General features: G+C 57.4%; 1 long non-coding RNA gene across 1 annotated transcript; it reads left to right on the top strand.

Moving 5' to 3' along the window:
- Positions 1-5,589: 5,589 nt before the first annotated feature.
- LOC148164036 (uncharacterized) lies at positions 5,590-8,287 on the top strand. Its single transcript, XR_015768426.1, has 2 exons — positions 5,590-5,929; positions 6,785-8,287. It is a non-coding gene; the product is annotated as an uncharacterized LOC148164036 (long non-coding RNA).
- The last annotated feature ends 1,357 nt before the right edge of the window (positions 8,288-9,644 follow it).

Here is a 9,644-nt window from a genome sequence, read left to right as displayed (position 1 = left end):
CTGCTTTCAGATTCTGTTTTCTCCAGCTCTGCCGCCGATGCTGATTGTCCTGAACAGGAAATAGACTTTCTTTCTCTCCCATTATCGGCTTTGCCATCACGCTGGTCTTTTTCCTGTTCTGAACAAAATTTACTGCATCTCCACTGTGCCTTTTCCCCAACTTCCCTGCCTTTGCAAAGTTAATTGCAACCTTTAACATCGAACAGTCTGAAAAAACACACCTTCTTCGTTTTATATCCCACCACATCCGCACTTCTCTGTAAAAATATTACAATAATTTAGCTCCTCCTTCCCTTTCTTGGCACTTGTGAGCTGGGAAGTGTGGGTTCTCACCGCTGCTTCTCGGGGGAGCAACAGACCCTTTCCTGGCTCGCCCGGCCTGCTCTGCCATCGGCCCTCTCCTCAGCACGGGCTCGGTGTCCGGCTCACAAAAAGTCGCCTCCCTCAAACACCTTCCACCAGTTAAAAGCCCTCTGCCCCTAGCTGGGCCATGTCTGCGTGCTTCACCACAGCGCAGGCTCAGCGGCCGGACACACCCGTGTCTGAGGAAAACAGCAGTGGGCGGGGGTCGGGGGTGGGGCCACCAGAGCCCGCAGACCACTGTGCAGAACTGAGACCATGCCCCCAGCCACACGGGGAGCTCCGAGGCAAAGGGACCCCTTCGGGGTGCACCCCACCATGGGCTACCCCGGCTGCAGGGGCCCCAGGATGGGGCGCCCTGCCCTAACCGGCAGGTCCCAGTACCTCCAGCGTCAGCTAAGGGCTTTGAGGGAGAGGGGCAGCCGTGCAGCCTGACACGGATGTCCAGGAACCTGTCCTGGATGCTCACCCTGACCTGGGAGAGACCCCACCAGTGTCGCCCTGCCCAGACCTGGGCAGCATCTTCAGTGCTTCTAGAAAGCAGGCCATTAACAAACTAGAGGAAGAACATCATTTTCTGCAGAATTCACAGAAAAGTGCGACACTCGGGGGAGACTGGTCCCACAGCGTGGACACTCAGGCAACAGTGGTCAGATGGCGGCACAGACCACAGAGCAGGATGGGGGCAGGAAGGTCCCCTGGCTCCTTCCAGGCAGATTCACAGGCAGAACACCCTTTTAGCAGTGTTGCTTGGGGCCCACTCAGGGCGGTGGAGCCAGCTAGCTTTCCAGAGACATGCACATCTTGTCTCAGCGTGTGGCACGGCTCTGGCTCCTTCCCAGCTGCCCAAGCAGGAGCTGCTGGCTCCAGAGTGCACCTCCCAGATTTGCCCTTGGTTTCTGAAATAGGGGCTCTCCTCCCTGCTGCAGCCCCGCTGTCCCTTTCACACCTGGGCCTCACAGCTTTCCCACTAAGTCGTCTCTAGTCCCAGCCGGCCTAAGGCCTCCCGCTGCATCCTGCTCAGCAGTCACAGATGCGCATAACCTAACGCCCTGCACCCCCCTAATCACCTGCATCCCACCTAACCACCTACACCCCCAACCACCTGCACCCCAACTAACCACATGCACCCACAACCACCTGCACCCACCTAACCACCTGCACCCCACCTAACCACCTGCACCCCAACTAACCACCTGCACCCCACATAACCACCTGCACCCCACCTAACCACCTACACCCCCAACCACCTGCACCCCACCTAACCACCTGCACCCCAACTAACCACCTGCACCCCACAGAACCACCTGCACCCCACATAACCACCTGCACCCCAACTAACCACCTACACCCCCAACCACCTGCACCCCACCTAACCACCTGCACCCCACCTAACCACCTGCACCCCACAGAACCACCTGCACCCCACCTAATTAGATGAACCCCACATATAACCACAGGTACCCCACATACAATCATAGGCACCCCACGTTTGGAAAGGCCTACCAGTGCTTCCAGAAGTCCTTTTTCCTAACACAAAACATTATCTCTTTTCTGTGCTTTTGCAATTCTTTCTGTTTTAGAGGAAGAAGCCTCTGTTCAGGGCTGAATTTTCTCGCACTTGCCAGTTTTCTCCAAGGCCCCATGGTGACCTGGGCCCGGGAAGAGCCTGTCATGATGGGGTTAAGTCTGCTTTGCATCATGTCCAGCACAGACGGTGGAGGAAGGTGGGCCTGGGCAGGACTGGTATTTTAAAGCGATGCCTGATCTCCTAATCGTCAATGAAAAGATCAACCACATTCAGATTAAATAGTATTTACTGAGTGCCTCTAATATAACACCCATAAGTTTTATTTAATATCTCAACTAACCTCTGAGCACATTTTTTTTAAAGATTTTATTTATTTATTTGAAAGAGAGAGAGAACGAGAGAGAGAGAGCACATGGGGGGGGGAGGGTGAGAGGGAGAAGCAGACTCCCCGCTGAGCAGGGAGCCCGACGCGGGACTCGATCCCGGGACTCCAGGATCATGACCTGAGCCGAAGGCAGTCGCCCAACCGACTGAGCCACCGAGGCGCCCTCTCTGAGCACATTCTTACGGACAAGGAGACAAGGGCTCAGATAGCATCACACAGTGGTCAATGTGCCCCAGGCCCGCCCAGCTCCAGGCTGGGACACACGCTTCACTCCCAGGGGGCAGATTGGGATGGACCCTGCCCTGGTCACTGAGAATGAAGACCCCTGACCCACCATGCCAGGCCACATGGCTCTAGGTACCCCTCCCTATGAAGGCCCTCAGCCTCCCACCGAGTAGAGTCAGGCCCTGCGGCAGCCAGGGTCCACGAACGCTGCGGGGTTCCCACAGCCCATCCCCGGGTGACCAGAAGGTTGCTGAAGAGAGGGACCCCTGGGGCCCCAGTGTTCCCTAGGGTTCCAGTGGAGCACTAGGGCTGATGGGCGAGAGGTGCCGCATCCTGAGCACACACTACGTGCTGGTTACCTTGCACACACATGCCAGCGGATATTATAAACGCACTGTTGATTGCCTCATTTTGGATGAGGCCCGAAAAGCTTGAGGACATTGCACGGGGTCACAGAGCTCGCTGGGGGCAGAGGAGACTCAGACTGAAGCTGACAAAGCTCAACCCCATCACTCTTAGCCTTCTGCTTGGTGGCAAGGCCTACCCCGGTGTAGCAGATCCTTGTCCCAGTGGAGAAGCCCGGACTCGGGCCACTCCCGCACGGGACGAAGAAGTGGTGCTGAGAACTCTCCCCACTTCAGTCTTACCCCATGGTGGACTGTCTTACGTGTCCCCACCCCGAAATCAAGCCAGCCCACTGGAAGGCCCCGTGACCAGAGTGGGAGCGGTCCAGAGACACTGGAGGCTCTGGGCTCCAGGGGGTGGGCATCGGCGTCGAGGGGCCTGGTCGGCACAGATGGGGACCCAGGGGCTGCAGGAAGCAGGGAAGGGGGCACCAGAGGAACCAGTGGGGGGCAAGGTGTCCTCGGGAGAAAGTGTGCAGCAGTTCGGGGTGAGGGACGAAGACATCAGCTGCAGACTTGGGGGGGTGTGGCCCTGCTGGGCAGGTCTGTGGCTGCTCAGATGTCTGTGCAGATGCGGACCCCTGGGGTCGGGCATCAGAGAGGAGTGTAGACCTGTGCCCAGAGCACCTGCCAGAGGCTTGGGGGCTTGTCTCCATAATGCCAGTGGCGCTTGAAGACCTTCGCTGGCCTCATGGGTCAAGCTGGGGTCCACCTCTTCCCAGGGGATCTTGACTGACTTTGGGGGGAGCTCACGGGGGTCCCGGGGGAGAGCCCCTGACTGGGGGGTGGGGGGAGCTCGCAGGGGTCCTGGGGGGAGAGCCCCTGACTGGGGGAGGCCTGTGAGGCCCCTGCTCCTTCTAGAAGGAAACCCTCACAGAGCTGGGCTGGTGCCCATGCTGGCAAGCACAGATGAGTCCCACCTGTGCCCAGTGTTCTGGCAATGGTGTCTGTTCCCCAGGCCACCAGAGGGCTTGGAGAGGTCACACTCTGACCCTCTCCTGAAGGCCAAGCCCCTTCCTGTGCCCACAGTCATTTCTCAATGGCTGGACCTTGCCCCAGAGCCTGAGCCTGAGCCCCCATGCCTGCTCCAAGGTGAGCCTGACCTGGGGCCGCAGCACGGAGCTGAGGCCCAGCTCTCTGGGGCCTGCCCTGAGCGCCAGTTCTGCTGTCAGTGACGCCCAGCGTTGACCAACCGGCCTGACCTGGTAAATCCCCCTTCTTAAGGCAAAACTACTGAAATGGCATAAATTTCCCCTGAATTATTCAGGGCTGTCAGCACGTCATTTATAAGGGTCCTGCCTTGCTGGAGACGAGAAAACATACCATAGGCTGGGGGCCGGTCTGGCAGGCCACAGTGAGCGTGATAAAGCAGAGTGGGGAGCCTCGTGTGGACCCACTCGCATGGGCTTCCTCCCCTCCGGGCAATCTGAAGACTCTCAGAGCCCGCCGCCCTCCCACCCCTGCCCCCAGGAGCCTCCGAGGAGGGGCCGGGTCACCGGCCCAGCTCAGGACTCTGCCCCTCTAAGCAAACTGGTTTCCCCCGCCTTCTGACGGGCCTCTCTGGGGGCTGGTCGCTCCTCCCGTGCTTCGTGAGGAAGCCCAGGCTTCAAGAGTTACAGACAATCACCAAGCCCCCTGAGCACGCAGTCCGTGATTGTCCACTTAGCCGAGTGACATGCTCGGGTCACCGGAGGGCTGCAGCAGGGAGGCCTGGGGCCAGCTTCCTGTTCCAGCCGCCGAAACTCCGCACGGTAAGGCAGAGGCCCTGCCCGTGGACGTCAGGAAGGTGTGGGGGGCCCGAGGGATGGGGTGCCTGCCCACGGCTGCAGGGGAGCCCCTTCTTCCCCACAGTGCTAAATGGCTCCATCCATCTTCCTGGCCTTCCAGAGCAAGCCCGGGGCGGAGACCAGTTGCTGTCTGTTGTGCATTCATAAGGGGATGAACAATTCCTGCACTTGAAGGAACCCTATCATCAGCGAGAGGAAAAGACTATTTTCTGTAGCATGTGAATTCAGCTTTTATGACTGAATGACAACTTGAATCTTAAAGCCCTAATCATTGCCATTTGCTTCCTAAAAATAACTGTCTCCCTTGTCCATATTTAGAACAGAAAACACCGAGCTTGGGAGCGAGGCTGGCCCCTGGGAGGAAGGCGCCTCTTCCCAGGGCCCGCCCCGCCCTGACTGGTGCTTAACCCCTTCCTGGCTGTGACCAGCCCTCTCTGCTCCCCTCCCCGCAGGTTGGCAAATGGAGAACAAGGTCACCGGTCACCACCATCACCTCAGACATGGCCTGAGGGCCTGCGCAGGTCACCGGACCCTTCTGGGCCTCGGTTTCGCACAAGCAAAATAAGGTTCTGGGAAATTCTGCCCCACACAAGTCCTGTCCTGGTGGAGAGGGAGCTCCCTGGGGGCAGGAGTCTCTGAGGCCCTGAGGCACAGCTCTGGGGGGACCCTCCCCCTGCAGAGTGCGTTCTATAGAAGTGAGGCCTCTGGAGGCATGGGCCTGAGTGTGAAGTTGCCCACCAAGGCTCCTGAAGGACAGACGCACGTGCACCATCCTCGGGGCACCCTTGCCGCCTCTCCCCAGTGCTGGGCGTAAGCACAGCTCCCCAGGAAGCAGCCAGGCTGACTCACAGCCATGACTTGCCGCTCTGGAATGGTCTGTCATCACAGGTCTGCACATTCCTGGCAACAAGAGGAGGACCAGGCAAATGGCCTGGAGTGACCAGCACGTGCTCCCACCAGGGCAAGGGAGGGGCCCTCGGGGAAGGGCCCAAACCCAGAGGAGAGTGGCCAGCACGGAAAGGACATGGCAGGAGGGCAGGCCATGGCGCTGACGCAGGGCCTCTGGCTGCAGTGGGCATTCCCTGGGGGCCCCCACGACGAAGCAGGAGCACACGGGAGCCCCCAGGGACCCCAGAAAGCAGACAGACCTGGCACAGCAGTAAGCTGCCCTGGATTAGGTGGACTGCCTGCCCCGAAGGATAGCAGGAACCCTGCCAGAGGTGGAACATCGTCACAGGTGAGTGGGGGTCGTCACTGGGGACTTAATACCACGCGTGCTTTTCCATCCGCCCAGAACCTCAGACAGCAGGGCGACGTGGCAAGGACCGTGGGAAGTCTGCCACGTCACCCACCTATAAGCCAGTTGGAGACGCTGCCGAGGTGCAGGGATGTTGATGGAAGGCGGGAGAGGCCTGGCTCCTTACACGAGGAACCCACTGAGATTCTCAGTGTTTTCCTGGGCTGTCTCCCCGGCCCCTTTCCTGCAGGTGCTGTAGACTGAGCCACACCTGCGAGAACGTGCTTCCGACATGGGTTCTGGGCGAGGAGCTGGGGCCTTGCTCTCTGGGGAGATGCATGCCTTGCAGGCCTTCTGTGCATGGGACCTTCCGGGGGGCAGAAACACGGAGACCTGGGAGCATCGTCTCTGCCAGATCATTGTTTCCAGTGCCATATGGGAACCCCGAACGTAACCCAAAGGCACAACAGGGGCCGGTTCCACGGAGTCAGTCGTGCCCACGCAGGGGACTTTTGTACCTTTGTGGCCATGAATAAAATAGATTGTGGAAGTATGTTTACTACTACGTACCAGTCCACAGCCCGGAAATGTCATCAGAATCCACTGGGAAGTGAAAAAACAGGTTACAAGTTTATGCTGCAGATTTCCACTTTGGGAGGAACAAAGCATCAAAAATAAAACAAAATGATAACAGTCATTATCTTGGGTAATGTGTTTCTGAGTGATTCCTATCATTTACCTTCTGCCTATCTTTATTTTATATGCTAGTAAAGTACATTAAAATGCATTAATTTTGGAAAAACTAGGTTAAAAAAACGTGAATGTCTTTAAAGACCATGCTGGTTCTCTCCCCAGGATGATGCCATTGGGCCGAGGGCACCGGCACCTCAGGCCTGGCCCGCCCTCCACCTCACCCCTGCCACAGCGGCCAGCGTCAACCCCGAACAAGGAGCTGAGCAAAAGAGGGGACGACAGTCGTCGGTCACGCTGGGGCCGTTCAGAAAACCCTGCTTCTCCCAGCGATCGCGACGATGTCTGCCGCATCCCCTGCAGGCGCACCCTCCTCGGACACGGCAGCCCCACTGGCCTGGAGCCCTGCACAGAGGACGCGTCTCCTTGCTGTGACCCAGCACGCTGCCCGCATTCTGGGAGAATGGGGACCGAAAGTCATTTTTCTTTCCCTCCCAACGGCTCATCGTCTAACCACCAGCGATCATTTTAGCTAAGCACACACCCGTAGGCCCAGAATTTAGATGAAAATGCCCTGAAGATAGAAGGGGGAGTAACGAGAACTTTACTGGGAAATCCTAGGGTGTTCACAAGAGGTGGAAACACCTCCCAGAAATCGACTCATAGCTGCTGTGCCCTTTCTGTGAGGTGCTTGGCAGAAGAGAAGGAGGAAGGAGGCCAGGAGGGTTTGCTGAGGCCCCGACCCCTCCACTCCCACCCTCCCTCTGGGCAGCGCCACCCTCCGGCTCCCGGTGCCCTAACCCCTCGCCCTCCTCTGGCCGACCCAGGCCTCTCTGCTCCAGACGTCTTTCCACACTGGTCCCTCTAGTCTGCTGTCTTCGGGGTTCAGACTGAGATCAGCTGCACGGGATGCTGGGGCGTCCTTCTGATGCTGATGCTGATGTCTCCCTCACCAAACTCAAGCCCACCCTGTGGGTCCCGGCCAGACTAAACTCCAAAACTCGACATCACGTAGTCAAGTCGTCTGCCTTCTCAAACGCCTGCAGAACGTCCCCGCTTCTTGCCCTAACCGATGATTTTCATTGTGCTTCCTTTCACACGGGATGCAAGAAGGCCTGGCAGCCTCTCTGTGACTGTGCACCTGCAGGGACGGCTCCCCGAGCCAATTCTCACCCACCCCTGCTTGCCCCACTGACTGCAGGTCTGCATCTCCAGAATCGCTGAATTCAGCTCCTAATCAGAGGCTGTCTTTTCTTACGTAATGATTGTTTTCAGTCCCCATTCCAGTCGGAAATTCCTCAAGGGGAAAGGCATATACATAGGAAATCCCAAAAAATACGTGCAGAGGGATCGGAATGGGATTGAAACGTCAGGGAGTTGCCTCAAAAGCAGGGAAGCAGCATGAAATGTGGCCCTGGCTCTTCAGAAAACTAACAAGCCCCAAGCAGAAGTAAGAGTTTAAATCACATATAAATTTTGCACATATTTGCTGAGGAAATGCAGCGTCGTGGGTGAGAAAGTCCGGCAATAGACAAGGTGGATTCCCATCAGGGTTCTTGGGGAGGGGCGACCCGGTGCCGGAGGGCGGCCAAGGACCCCTTTGATCCCATTGTGCACCTTCCTGCCTGTGCCCCGTTTCCAGGTCAATAAACCAGAGTGTGAACTACACAGATCCTCATCTTCTGGGCCCTTGTTTCTGCTGGGAGGGGAGCAGAAGGGGAGCCGACACGGAGCCACCTCCCTGCTGGCCTGGGGGTAACGGGCCCGGGACGCCCGCCAAGGAGGATGTGGGAGGCTGGGGCAGGGCTCCTCAGAAAGGAAGCGGGCACCAGCTCAGGAAGCCGCTCAGGCTCCCGCTGACGGAGGGCAGGACGGCCATCCTGGGCACCCGGACCCACACACCAACACCACGGAGGCAAGCTTCTGCCTTTGCCATGCTTTGTGGTGGCCCCGAGCAGGACAGAGGCCAAACAGATTTGGGGAGTTAGTGGGGGAGACGCCCCACTGCAGGCTGCAAGCCTCCTCCCGAGACAAAGACACAGCCAGATGTCTGGGACTCAGACAGCAAGGACCCTGCGCCCCCAGTGTGTGACCTGAAGATGGAGACAGCAGGGCCTCCTTCACGTGCCACTAGGAAGGAGGAACAGACTATGCACGTCAAGCAGCAACTTAGATATCCAACATGTGGCAGAATTTTCATCATAAAATTGTCTCTGTGTACAAGTTCAGCACTTGAAAATACCTCAAGTGTGTTTTATGTCATCCCAACACTTGCAAAATCCTCAAGTCCAATGTAGTTCAAGTCCAAGGCCCCAGGGAAAGGACCTCAGGGCCCCCTGGCTCTCCCGAGCTCACTCAGAAGGCCTAGAGGCAGGGAGCCCCCAGGAGCTTCCCCCGGGACCCTGTCCCCTTCACCTCCCAGTCTGGGCCCTTCGTCCCAGGGTGAGCAGGGCGTGGGCGCCGGTGCTGCGCGTCGGCCCCTTCCAGAGCATGTGGGAAGCCCGGCCTGTGATCATCACGAGGTGCTGATCGCAGCTTCTTCCGTGACCCTGCCAAGTGCTGGGCCCTGAACCAAACTTAGGATGTCTTCAGTTTTAACCCCCACCTTAGCCATGTGCGTTAGACCTCAGCATCAACACCCTCACCTCAAGTCTTGTGGAGGGTCTAAAGTCAGAGAGGACCCCAAAACCACACTTTTACCTGTATAGGATTCTCTATTAAGTTAAAATCAGCTATTTTTTGTCCTTGATGGTCTGATGACCCAAACTTGCATTTTCCTGTCTTCTGTCCATCTGCTTTAAGATTAACCCCTTGATGACTTCAGCCTCCTACCAGTGTGACCACGGTGGGCAGGGGACGGACCACTGAAACAGGCCACATCAGTGGCTCCAGAGAGAGGCTTGACGTGAGACATATAAGATTACTAATTAACGCAAGGTTTGTATATTCTCTTAAAAAGGCAAATGTGGACAATTCCAAATTCATAGAACCATAAATGATAGCCTACTGAGAAAATGTTAGCAGT

The sequence above is a fragment of the Eumetopias jubatus genome, unplaced genomic scaffold (genome assembly GCF_037043125.1).
Source record: "Eumetopias jubatus isolate StellerSeaLion01/CBP00866 unplaced genomic scaffold, mEumJub1_p1.0 scaffold_6, whole genome shotgun sequence".
Lineage (NCBI taxonomy): Eukaryota > Metazoa > Chordata > Mammalia > Carnivora > Otariidae > Eumetopias > Eumetopias jubatus.
This window is presented reverse-complemented; position numbering and strand designations above follow the sequence as displayed.